The following is an 11,179-nucleotide window of genomic DNA, read 5'->3' as shown; positions in this document are numbered from 1 at the left end:
CTAGTATTAATAGAATTATTCTAAAAACCATAATGCCCCCCTATGACCCATAAGGAAGAAAAAAATAAAAATCCAGTTCAAAAATTCAATTCATAATAATGTTTATTTGTATGTTAATAAAGAAATTCTGTATAAGTGTGTGAAGTTTTGAAGATAAACATAATAAGTTTAAGAGAAGTAAAATGAAGGTTTTTAAAGATATTGTATTGATAGAGTCAGCAAAGGCTAAAGGAGATATGACTGTAAATACAGACTTGAGATAACTGCATCGAAGTAAGAGCTGAAGGCTTGTGTGAAGATGAGAACTCCAAGGTTGTGATCTAACAGAAATGGCCTTTGAGTCTCTGACCCAGGAAGGGTGAGAAGAGAAACACACCGATTCATAATGAAATTCTCTAGCCTCTATTTTTCACAATGGCAGGGGGCAGAGAAAGAGTTTCATTAGGGAACTGATTTCCTCTTTATCCCTATCGAGTCAGAGTGCTGGGTTAGTTCCCATTTTGATGATTGTTCTTACATAGCTTTTCAGCCACACCAGGCTCTTAAGTCATAGAAAGTGCACACTAACCTCAAATTCGCAGAGAAATGCTGTGATAATGACCTAGAAGAGAAGGGCAATGCTAAGCTACTGGTGAGAAGAATCATTTCTGAGGTAAACCACATTTCAAGAAATTTCTGTTGTTTCCTATTCTTTCTTGATTTGTGACTAATATTAGAATATATGTTATTTAAGTGAGAAAGGTTCAAAAATTAAAGCACCTTCTCTTAAGCTTGGCCTAAAAAACAGACACAGAGTTTATATTTTAAAAATTACTTACACAATTAACTCTTAAATAAAAAAATGTTCTGGATTGTATGAGTCCATAGATATGAAAACGTTTTTCAATAAATAGTTAAGTATATTTTATTTTCATTGTGATTTTCTTAATAATATGTTTTCTATAGTTACTTTTTTAATAAATATATTACACACAGCATATTAATGTGTGTTAATTGTTTGCATTGTACTATAAAGACTTTTAGCCCCAAAATACACCATTAGTAAAATTAGGCATGAGGAGATGAGGAGAGAGGGTTGGTACCCCTAAACTCCAACTGTTCTTGGACTAATTGAACATTTCTCTGGATGTACTATAAATATATGTATACTAATTTGCATGTTTATTAATATATAAATAGATTCTCTTCTTTCTCTACTACTTTTCTTTATTATTGATGAAAAGTCAGAAAATTATCAATTTGACTTTGGTTGTAAACTTTTGCATCATTAATTCATTTAATGAATATCTGTACTTGACATTATTGCTAGATGCATGGTAAATAGACAGCTTTTTTAATCATAATAAATTGTGATTGAAAAATAATATTAGGTCCAGAGAAACAGAATAGGGATTTAGGTTCTGTACGAACAGCCGATTAGATTCAGTCCAGACACCACATGTGGTCCCCCAAGCACCACTAGAAATGATTCCTATGAATAGATTCAGGAATAAGCCCTGATCATAGGAAGGAGGTACCAAGCCAATAATAATAACTACTAGCATGCAACATACAAAAATATGAGATGTATGGATGTCTCAGTAACAAAAATATCTAAATCACTGGGGCCACCCAAATGTGCTGAGCAGTATTCCTGAGTCCTCTATCTTGAAACCCTGCATTACAACACAGTGTATTATTCTGTGCCAAATTAAAGCCAGGCATGTGCAAGCATTGCAAAGATGTGTTAGTACCACAGGTGGGTTTGCCAAGGAGAATGTGTGTGAGCACTACAGTTATCCCCTATGAGCACTTCAACCATAATGATTGAACTCAATTAAAAGAGTGCAAGCTCTTCAAGCACACATAAGAGCAGCACAATTCAAGTGTATTCCAGCAAGTACCACAACCAAGTGTGTGATTACACAACTCATGTATGTATTAAATTTCTTAACATTAAAATATAAAAGGGAAAGATTAAAGAATATATTAAAACAAAACCTATAAGAGTAAAATGTTATAAAGGAAAGAGAAAAAATTTACTATTTCTTTTATTATTATTATTTGAGAGTCAAACCCAGTGGTGCTCAGGACTTAAGAGTAGGTTGTGCTCAAAAAAACTTCTGGCAGAATTATCTTTATGATTTATTCTTTTGGAATGACTATTAGGAATCAAACTTGGGTGGGTTTTGTGCAAGACAAGTGCCTTACATTTCTTTGTAACTAAAAAGATTTTTTTATTTTGTAAATTTTAATTAAATCATCATGTGTATACATTTTAATATTGTTCATTATTGAATTTTTGTCTTAGGATGTCCAACATTCATCTCTTTACAGTCCACATTTCCCACCATCAAAGTCCTCAGTTTCCCTCCCTCCTGACACCCTGACATTTTCCCTGCCTGCCTCTATAGAAAACATTTCTTTTCTCTCTCTCTACTCTCTCTCTCGCTCCCTCTCTTCCTTTGTTCATTCAGACACTGTGGTTTAACAATATTGTTACTAAAGGAGTATCATGTCTACCACATTACCTCCTTTGAGCACCTAGTTCATGTCCAGAGTGATCATTTCCAACTATCATTGTCATAGGGGTCCCTTCTCTGCCATATGTGCACCCCTGTGTTTTGGGACAAGCTTTCTCCCATGGACTAGTCCTCCTGGCCCTCAATTTTATTGTATTAGGAATTACTAACGCACTATCATTTTTATATTTATATCCAAAAATAAGTGCAATCATTCTTTTCTATCTCTCTCTGACTCATTTTACTTACCATAATACTATTCATATTCACACACAAATAAGCAAATTTGCATGACTTCAGTTTTCCTAACAGCTATGTAGTATTCCATTGTAGTAGAACCATAATTTATTTATCCATTCATTTGTTGTTAGACAATTTTGAATTGTGCTACACTGAATTTAGGAGTGTAGATGTCTTTTAAACATTGATTTTGGGTCCCTAGGGAGTATAAACAGGAATAGTACTTCTGGATCATATGGAAACTCAGTTTGAAGCATCTTGAGAAATGTCTATAGGGTTTTTCAAAAAGTTCATTCAGGGTCTGTCTTTAATACAGTACTATGTTGTTTTAATTACTACCAACTACTAGTACAGTTTGAAGTGGAGAAAGTGATGCTTCCCATTTTGTTTTTTCGAAGGATTGCTTTAGCTATTCACAGAAGTTTATTGTTTCATATTATTCTAGTAGTGTTTGACCTATTTTATTAAAAATGTCATGAGTGGGGTCAGAACAATAGCACAGCAAGTAGAGTGAGTGCCTTGAGACTGGCCAAGTTTAATTATATCCCTGGCATCACATCTGGTCCCCATACACTGCCAGGAATGACCCCTGAGCCAGGCGTAATACCTGAGCACCTCCAACTGTGTCCCAACAACAACAAAGAATGTCATGGGTTCCTTTAGTAATTGCAATAAATCTGTAAAATTGTTGGGGACTATTGCCATTTTAATAATGCTAAACCTCCTAATCAATAAGCTGGGGGGGTGTTTCCAGTTCCTTATGTTTTCTTATTTGAAGCAGTGCTTTGTAGTTTTCTTTTCATACATCTTTCACATCTTTAGTTTTTTCCAAGGTAATTGATTTTCTGAGGCACAATTGTAAATGGGATTTTTTAATATCTTATTCTTCTCTTTCATAATTTTTATATAAAAAGCCACGAATTTTTGCATATTTATTTTTTAGCCTGCCACTGAACTATACAAATATATTGCTTTAGAATCTATTTTGGATCTTCTTTAGGATTTTTTTTTTCTTTTTTTCTTTTCTTTTTTGGATTTTAATTTTTGGGCCCCATCCGGTGATGCGCAGGGGTTACTCCTGGCTATGCGCTCAGAAATCAGCCCTGTCTTGGAGGACCATATAGGATACTGGAGGATCCAGCTGATGTCTATTCTAAGTTAGCCGCATGCAATACAAATGTCCTACCGCTGTGCCACTGTTCTGACCCTTCTTTAGGATTTTCTAAATATAGTGTGCCATCCACAGATAGTGAGACTTTGATTTCTTCCTTTTTTTTATCTTGATGTCCTTGATATATTTTTCTATCTTAATTGCTATGGCAGGTACTTCCAATACTATATTGAATAGAAGTAACAAGAATAGGCAACCTTGTCTTGTGCCAGATATTAGAGGAAAGGCTTTCAATTTTTCTCCAATTACTTTGCTGTGAGCTTTTGTTAAGTGGCTTTGATTATACTGAGGAAAGTTCCTTCAATTCTCATCTTGTTTAGAGTTGTTATGAACAGGTTCTAGATCTTGTCAAGTGCTTTCTCTGCAAAAATCAGTAAGATCATGATTTTAATTTTAATTTTATTGATTTGATGTGTTATGTTAATTGACCTATATATGTTAAAAAAAACTCTTTAGGATGAATCCTATATGGTGTATGCTTTCTTTTTTTGTCTCCAATTCACTATACAGACCGGGCAAAGGGGCTGGGTTAAGGTGTATATGAGGTGCATTTACTGTACCTCCTCTTTCTATACAGTAAGTATAAAGAACACAACCTGTGGTAAGAATTGGGAGGCCTTATCTTTTCTTCTTTTTATTTTATATATATCCTTTACCAGTGCAACATTCCCATGACCAATATCCCAATACACTTGGTATATGCTTTTTTTGATGAATTGTTGGATTCCATTTGCTACTACTTGTTGAGGATGGTTTCATCGATGTTTGTCAAGGTTATTGACCTATAATTCACTTTTTGGTGGTGTGTCTGTATGCTTTTAGTATCAGGTAATTTTAGCTTCCTACAAACAGGTTGGGAGTGTTTCTGTTTCTTCAATTTCCTGGAAGAGACTCAAAAGAATTTAAAGTAGGTCTTCTTGAAGGTTTGAAAGAATTCACTAGTGAATCCATCTGGTCCCTGGATTTTAGTTAGATTATCAGATCACTTTCTTCAATAGTGATATTTCTGTGCAGGTATTCCATATCATCTTGGATCATCTCTGGCAGGTTATGAATCCAAGAATTATTCATATCTTCCAGGTTTTCTTGTTTTGTGGCATAAAGATTCTCAAAAAAAAATCCCTGATTATCCTTTGAATTTTTGTGGCATCTATATCTCTTTCATTTCTGATTTGATTTACTAAGATGCTTTCTCTTTGTGAGTCTGTCTAATGGTTAACCTATTTTGTTTATTTATTTAAAAGTAATTCTTGCTTTCATTGATCTCTTGTATTATTTTTAGTATTTCATTACTACTCTACGTTTTATTGTTTCTTTCCTCTTGTCTGGTTTTTTGGTAATTTTTGGTCATTTTTCAAATGATTATGCTGTTGAGGTTGTTATTTATGTAAGTCCTTCCTTCCTGATGAGTGCTTGCAGAGTTATAAATTTTTCTTTCAATACCACTTTTGTTGTGTTCCACAAATTTTGGTAGTTCAGATCCTTATTCTCATTTGTTTCCAGGACTCTTTTGATTTCTTATTTTATTCCTCCCTGATTCACTGGCTATTCAGTAGTGAACTATTTAATTTCCAGGCCTTAAAGTTATTTCTTCATTTCTGTTCAGAATTCACTTCTATCATGGTCTTAGATGATAGTTGATATAATTTTTATTTTCTTGAAATTATGGAGGTATGTTTTGTAATTCATTGTGTGATCTATCTTGGAAAATGTTCCATGCAGATAGGAAAAGAATGGGTATTCTGCTTTGGGGGGATGAAAAGCTCTCTATATATTTACTAATCCCCTCTCTTCAATTTTTTCCTTCAAAGTCAGCATTTCCTTGTTGAGTTTTAGTCTAGTTGATCTATCAAGCAGTGATGCATGTTATTGAAATCTCCAAGTATTGTGCCACTATTGATACCTTTCTTCAATATTATTAGTAGCTTTTTAACTATTTTAATGGCCTGTCATTTGATACATATATATCTAGGATTGTGATTTCTTCATGATGTGCATAACCTTTGATCATTGAGAAATGACTATCTATATCTTCTTTTTTGAGCTTGAAATATATATTGTAAGATATTAAAAGGCCATCCCAACCTTTTGGAAGGAGTTGATGTTGATTGCTTGAAGTTAGTTGTTGCTCATATTATTTAAATGTGTTCATTTCAAAGTTAAGAATACTTTATTCATGGGCCAGAGTCATGGCACAAAGGGTAAGGTGTCTGCCTTCCCCGTGCTAGCCTAGGACAGACCGTGTTTTGATTCCCAGTGTCCCAAATGCCAGGAGCGATTTCTGAGCGTTTACCCAGGAGCAACCCTTGAGCATCACCGGGTGTGGCCCAAACACCAGAAAAAAAAAAGAATATTTTATTTAGTTTTCCAATCTATTTTGCCACTCTCTTGTTATATTTAGTCTGTACATTGAGAGAGATTGTTGTAAATTAACTTTATGCCATCTTTTTTGTAAATGTTTGGTGTGTTTTTAGGTTTCTCTTGTTTTAAAGTACCCTCTTAAGTTCTTCTTTTAAACTGGTTTTGAGTCTATAAAGTTCTTGAGCTCTTGTTTATCCATGAAGCTGAGTCTTGTTCCTTCAAATCTGAATGAGATTCTGTCTGGGTAAGCGATTCTTTGTGAAGCTTTCGTTTAATTATAGTTTTCACTATATTCTATCACAGTTTTTGGATCCAGAAGGTTGCCTTTATTAAATCTGCTGTAAATATTCAGGACCATCCTTTGTTTGTTATTTCCATCTTCAACCATGCTAACTTTCAGTATTTTATCTTTATTTATACTTTTCAGCATTCTGATTAGGTTGTTTCTTGGTGTACTTTTACTTGAATCTCTTTTAGCTGGTATTCTTTCAGCTTCCAAGATATGAGTTAATGTGTTCACCTGTTCTAGGAATTTTTCAGAAATATCCTTGACTCTTGCTTCTTCATAGAGGTTGTTTTTCTGGTCCTCTGGAAAACTAATGATTCTCAGGCTATTTTCTCTTAAATTCATCTCAAAGTTATCTTATTACCTGTTCATTAAAAAAAAAAAAAAACGTTTCCAATTTCTACTGTTGTTTGGAAGTGTTATGCCACTCATCTTTGAGCTTAGTGATTCTCTCCTCAACAGCTATTATTCTACTAGTAAGGCCTTCTAAAAAGTTTTTCATTTCTCCAAATATTTTAATTGTAGTTTCTGTTTGATGTGTTCTCATTTGTACTCTTATAGGATACTCTTGTGTCTTATTGGCTGCCCATTCCATAATTTTATTGAGTTTTATTGAACACCCTCATCATTTCCTCTTGAAAATCCTTATCAGAATCTATAAAGCTGACTGGTACAGGTTGGACCTTCAGAACCATCATCTTCACTCATTAAGTGTGGTTTGATTCTGTGTTGCTTTCCTATTTTGACCTTTGAAGTCTTGTGATGTTTATTATGCAATACAGTTTGACCCATTGATTGGAAAGAAAGCATGACCACAGAGCAAAATGGCAATAATATCTTCTTGAGGCTGCATATCTGAGTGTAAACTAGTGCTTCTGAGTCTAGAAAATGGCCCTGTTGCCATTCAGTCTATCTGCCTTAATTGCTTAGGTCTGTAAATATTATTTTAAATTTGATTGCTGTTTTTGATCCTCTTGCCCAGTCTAGTAATAATATGTTCCTCTAATTTCAGTAGAACATGATCCTAATAAAATATGCAGTTTACACAACACAGATCAAAAATAAATACAGGTAAACAAACACATAGAGAATTAGAGATAGAGATTATAAATAAACATATACACATAAAACACTGAAACCATTAACCCATTTTATCTAACAATTATTTTATTTCCTGTTTCCGGAATTCTTGTAATTCTAAAAATTCAACAATGAATAGTACTTCTTTCATCTTAAAGTACAACACATGTTGTTAGAGATTAAGACACATCCACTACCTGTCTGAAAATCTATTTTTAGAAAATTAACAGACAAATAGAACCAATGACCTCCCTCCGTCTCATCTTCTCAAACAAATCTGTTTTGTCATAAATTCAGATACAAAATGGAATTTTAAATGTTAAAGTTGTAAAGTATGTTAAATTTATCTATGTTATCTACTTCAATGCCTTATATTTATAGTTATGTGAATTAGATGCAAGGATTTCATTAGCCTATTATAAGAATGATAAAACATTAGAAAAATTGCTTCTTTTATGTATCTATTCATGTTGGTGTGTACTACATGACAAAATTATTGGTTTCATAAGGAGTTAGGTCCTCTGTATTCTTAAGAAAAATTCTACATTTTCCCAGTGAAAAGTACTTGCTATATTACTGTACAGTGTACATTTAAGCTACTACTAAGTTCTCTTCTGATAATTTATATTTGGAAAACATTGAAGTCCTGCATTTAAAAGAAAAACCTCTTGATGTCCCTACTATAAATTAAGATAATTCATTTTCATCTACATTTCCCTTAATGCAAAAAAATGAGACTCAGTTGTAATTTGAAAAACAAGGTAGAAAATACCTTGATTTTCTTTTTCATGATTGGCTAGTTTTGATCTCTGCAGGGAAAAAAATTAAAGAGACAAGCAAACTCCCAACTTAGGAATATCAGTGTTATAACCTGACTAAATTTAAAATCACTCATTTTTGTTAATACAAAGCTAGTGAGAAACCCCATATTTAATTTCAAAAAACATGAGGTCATCAACATCTAAGGGAATCATATAGTGGTTGTTAATCATAATTCCAGTAAAATTGAAGATTTAATTCTCTATTCCTATGTCTAGACAGGTAATGAGGAAGACTCTTTTCAGCCTTGATTGCATTTATTCCCATGACTTCATAAGAAGGAAAATTCTAGTGGCTATTGGCAAAAAAAAAAATGATCATATATAATCCTCATCACATTAGAGTTGTTTGTAAATTTAATAATCTAGGCTTCCAAGGATGACAGAAAAGGTATATACAACAAAAAATTCTATCATCAGTAAAACCAATATTATGAGAAAAAAATACCGGTCATTTGCTAAGAACACAAAGGAGAAAAAGTGTTTCCCTCACGATACCACCTTGTTTAGCTTCTATTTAAAATTTGATGGGCTCAGGCTGCCTAAACAAAATAGCACAAGGGTTTCTGAAAAAGCAGAAATCTGTCCAAGAGAGATAATAGTAGATTAAAGTGCTTGCCTTGCACACAGAACCACATAAGGTATACCTTTTGCTCTTTGGTAGAAGGGAGTAAGGACATTTCTCACTGGAATGAGAAGACACTGCCATTTCTTATCAAATGCTGTCACATGTGATCATTTCTTTACTGTGTAATTCTTACAAATGATTCCAGAGATGTATCTGTGGTATACATCTTTGTATTCTGATGGTCAGGGACCTAAAATCAGATACTCTTACATTCAAGGTCAGCTCATCATTTAGTAACTGGAACATCCAGTGATGAACTACTTTCAATTCCAAAGACTCAGTTACCCCATTTATAATATTCATTTTCTACATAGTATGAGATGCACTTAATCATAATCTCTAGGATATTGTGAAGATAAACCTTGATGATTTTTGCAATATGGTGATATTTACTGAAAAAATTAAGTGTTTATTAAAAGAAGTCATCCTCAAAAATCAAAAGTGAGCAATTGGGGGGGGGGGGGCTAGCGATAGTGCAGTGGTAGGGCTTTTACCTTGCATGTGGCACACCCAAGAAGGACTGCGGTTCTATCCCCTGTGACCCATATGGTCCCCAAGCCAGGAGCAATTCCTGAGCGCATAGTCAGGAGTAACCCCTGAGTGTCACCGGGAGTGGCCCAAAAACCAAAAAACAACCCCCCCCCAAAAGTGAGCAATTTCTGACCTAGCCTCTTCGATGTGTGTTGCGAAGAATTACACAGAATAACCTGATGACTAAAAATTTTAATATCTCTCTTTCCTATCTTGCAAGATGGCAGGTGCAAAACAGGTCGAGAAGCCGGCTGCTAAGAAGAATATAGTACCCAAGGCTGGTGGCCCAGATGGCAAGATCCAGAAGAAGCGCAAGGCTCTTAAAACTAAGAAGGGGAAGGCTCATGCAGCCGAAACCCAGTGCCAGTATTCCAGGTCTGCTATGTATTCCAGGAAGGCCATGTACAAGCGGAAATACTTGGCTGCTAAGTACAAGGTTGAGAAGAAAAAGAAGGAAAAGATTCTTGCTACAGTCACTAAACCTGTCGGTGGGGACAAGAATGGCGGTACCCCTGTGGTTAAGCTGCGCAAGATGCCTTGATACTATCCTATCCGACTGAGGATGTGCCGCGGAAGCTGCTGAGCCACGGCAAAAAGCCCTTCAGTCAGCATGTGAGGCAACTGCCGGCCAGCATCACTCAATCAGTGGTTCTCAAACTATGGCCCGCGGGCCACATATTGTATTTGTATCTGTTTTGTTTCTTCATTGCAAAATAAGATATATGCAGTGTGCATAAGAATTCGTTCATAAGTTTTGTTTTTACTATAGTCAGACCCTCCAATGGTCTGCATCACTCCTGGAACTGTCTTGATCATCCTTACTGGACGCCACAGGGGCAAGAGGGTGGTTTTCCTGAAACAGCTGGAGAGCGGCTTACTGCTTGTGACAGGAACTCTGACCCTCAGTCGAGTTCCTCTGCGTAGAACACGCCAGAAATTTGTCATCGCTACCTCCACCAACGTTGATATCAGTGGTGTGAAAATTCCCAAGCATCTCACTGATGCTTACTTCAAAAAGAAGAGGCTGCGAAAACCCAGGAAGGCGAGATTTTCGACACAGAGAAGGAGAAATATGAGAAATATGAGATCACAGAGCAGCGCAAGGTTGACCAGAGGCTGTGGACTCTCAGCTTCTGCCCAAAATCAAGGCTGTTCCTCAACTTTAGGGCTACTTACGCTCTGTGGTTGCACTCTCAAATGGAGTTTATCCGCACAAACTGATGTTCTGAGCTTCTTCCGAGGCACCTCAATAAATCATCAATCCATTTTCCTCAAAAAAATTGTAATATCTAGGAGCTCATAACTACTTTCCCATGAATAAACTTAACTATAATACTACTAGGAGAAGGGAGGCTAGGAGTGTGTTTTTTCCTGCATACACAAGCACATCTACAATGTTTTCTTTTAAACAGGGAACTTCGAACATCAGTCAGGACCCTGCTATTTAACTGTATATTTTCAGAAATAATTTTATATCTCAATGTGAGTAATTTTATATCTCAAAGTGAAGAAGAATCCCTTTGGTGGACAGAATAGATTTTTACTTATACTTTCTAGTGAAGT

At 35.1% G+C, this 11,179-nt stretch overlaps 1 non-coding gene and 1 pseudogene across 1 annotated transcript; one reads left to right on the top strand and one right to left on the bottom strand.

The window, feature by feature from the left end:
- Positions 1-4,398: 4,398 nt before the first annotated feature.
- Positions 4,399-4,530, bottom strand: LOC126032408 (small nucleolar RNA SNORA51). Its single transcript, XR_007503863.1, has one exon. It is a non-coding gene; the product is annotated as a small nucleolar RNA SNORA51 (small nucleolar RNA).
- Positions 4,531-9,836: 5,306 nt separating this feature from the next.
- Positions 9,837-10,896, top strand: LOC126004151 (60S ribosomal protein L6-like; annotated as a pseudogene).
- The last annotated feature ends 283 nt before the right edge of the window (positions 10,897-11,179 follow it).

The sequence above is a fragment of the Suncus etruscus genome, chromosome 1 (assembly GCF_024139225.1).
Source record: "Suncus etruscus isolate mSunEtr1 chromosome 1, mSunEtr1.pri.cur, whole genome shotgun sequence".
NCBI lineage: Eukaryota > Metazoa > Chordata > Mammalia > Eulipotyphla > Soricidae > Suncus > Suncus etruscus.
This window is presented reverse-complemented; position numbering and strand designations above follow the sequence as displayed.